Here is a 2,679-nt window from a genome sequence, read left to right as displayed (position 1 = left end):
TTTGTTTCCCGACGTCTGTCCTGTCTCCACACCCCAGCGGGCCATCCGGGCACCAGGCTCCAAGGAGGTCAGACAAGGGCGACCTCCTTTTGTCAGGCAGAGGCAGCGGTACGGGGCAGCTCGGCTAGGCTTCCCAGCAAAAGTGTGTTTGAAATAGGCCTTGACCTATGGGAAGGGCTCAGGTAGAGCACAGAAGTGAGGGGCGGTCCCTGGCGACTCTCAGAAACTGGGTTCCCTCCGGTCGGTGTCTGAGATAGCCTGTCTTCATGATGGGCTGGGTGGACCCAGTTGTTGGTTACCCCTGAAATCCCCATCACATCGTAAATGAAGAGATCCAGCTCAATCCCAGTGGATGGTAGAGATGTGATTAGAGACGTCTGCCTTGTCAGGTCCCACCCTCTCTGGCTCCTAAGTGGACCTTTCTTTCAGGTGCCATCCATTGCTTTATTCATTGAATGGCTGCTTGTGCCGGGCACAGGGGAACAAAGGTGAATAAGACATGGTCCCTGTCCCAGGAGCTCACAGTCTTGTGGGGGAGACAGGCGTGCCAGCCGTGCCTGAGCACCGTGGTAGAGCTCTGTCGAGACAGGCTCCCTGCCCTCTTGCCTTCTCCCTGGGAGGAGCATTTTCCATGTGGTGCCCCTTGCTGGGTGTCCAATGCTTTGTCCTTTTCCTCTGCTGAGCGTTGGGGCGGGGGGGGGGGGGGGGTGGGGGCGGGGGGTGGGGGGGTGATTGCTCCAATTCTGGGATTTTCCTGCTGTCCTGTTTATGCTGGCCATAGGGCAAGGACCCAAGGGCCAAGGTAGCTTGTATGGTCAGGATCCCTCAGTGCATCTGGGAAGAGGATCTGTGCCAAGCAGGAGATGGGGATGGAGAACTCCTGGAACAAAGGGCCGGTGTGGCTGAGGGCAAGTGTTGGAGCCCATCTGTGCAGACAGAGCCCTTCCTTGTGGGCACCATTTGAGGTGGTGGGAACTGTGGTGTTCAGAGGAGAGTGCAGAGTGGGGTGAGATGGCGGATGGCTTGGTTGAGGAAAGGGAGTCCTTGTGGATTGGGTAAGTTTGGGTCAAAATATAATCTGCCATACTTAACATGAATCACCTTAAAAAAATATATGGAACATAACATTTTCCTTTTAAAGATAAGAACTCAAGAGGCTAAGAGCCCCAGGGCCCATGCTTAACCCCAACAGACATTCTTTACGGAAGGCGGGGGTCAAATTCCTCACTTAAAACTGTGCCTCTACCCGTCAGCCTGTCAGCAGAGATCAGCTGTAGGGTTTTGATTGGGGCCGCATGTATAGGCCTCTTACAAAGCAGAAGCAGAGTTTAAATGCCAGCACTTGGTAATGAGTCTCGGGTTTTTTTTGGTTAGCAAACAGTATTCTAAGGACAAAGTACTGGATTGCCGGTAAGGAAACATTTCTCTAATATACATTTTTGAAAACAGGGTAGGATTTTTTGAGAGGTCCTGAGCTTGTTATCCTTATAGAGATTTAAGTGGGCATTGAAATACTGGAGGGGAAGAGCAGGGGAATGATTTCCTTTGAGTTTCCCTGACAAACTTAGGTTTAAAATTAAAATACTATATATGGTCTTGAGAGGGTACTAATTTTATGACTAATAAAAAGGATTCCTTTTTCAGGATTATGCACGGGAAGCACATTCATCACCCTCTGTTTGAGGTAAAGATTTCTCTGCCTGACACACAGAGTTCTCATTCTAGAAGTTACTTCCTAAAATAACCAACCAGGAATATTTATTCATTTTGTAAAGTATTCTCCTTATCAAATAATATTTATGAATAAAAAGTGCAGTGCTTGCCGTTACACAGAAAGGAAAATTGGCTTTCTAGAAGCTTGTGGTCTAAAACAAACTCTTTTGAAGATGGAAAAATGTTTCATTTTTTTCAGATTCAAGCGTGTACCAGAAAGCTAGTTTTGGACTCAGGCCTCTGAAGGATAGAACCTGTGCTAGGAGCTGTGGGTGGGGTGTTCAGACCCTCCCCATCTCAGGCTCCTCTTCTCTTCCCCCCTGCCTGCCTGGAACATGGGCGTGGCCAGCTGGGATTTGCAGGTTGGACTGGGGCAGGGGAGTGGGAGTCGCTCATAACCTCAGGCCTGACCCTGCTGTGTGGCCTGTGTAATTCATCACCCAGGTGACTTCGATGAAGGGCTGACCATGTGCCAGGCTCTTTTCTGAGTGCTCAGGGTGCCAGGGCCCTTCCCTTAAGATCTTGACAGCTATCTGGTGCTTGTGATGCTGGGAGGGCCTGTCACCTTCACACAGACTTGTAGTGGGTGCACAGCCACCCCATAATGTTTTTCTCTTGAGGTTGTAGAAGAGTATCCAAAGACAAAACTTCGGTTTGGACTATCCAATCAGGAGAGCTGGAGGAATGTAGACAACCAGAGGCATAAGTGAATGCATCTGTTTTTCTCCTTTTTGACTGAGACACTGCCTCAGGGGCTAAGTATGGCCTCCGCCCAGACCCAGGTCCTGGGGCACAAGGTGGAGTCACAGACATGTGTGCAAGGACCTGGGTAGGAACCCACCTGGGCAAGACCCATCAAAGAGAAGGAGAATCATAAGGGAAAGGGGGCTGGGTCTTTTTGTGAACAGAGTCTAGACATCCCTGGCAGTGCACCTAGGTCCTAAAGAGAGAGCAAAATAAGCTTCA

This window comes from Mustela nigripes, chromosome 4 (assembly GCF_022355385.1).
Source record: "Mustela nigripes isolate SB6536 chromosome 4, MUSNIG.SB6536, whole genome shotgun sequence".
NCBI classification, from domain to species: Eukaryota; Metazoa; Chordata; class Mammalia; order Carnivora; family Mustelidae; genus Mustela; species Mustela nigripes.
Note: the sequence above shows the minus strand (reverse complement) of the source record.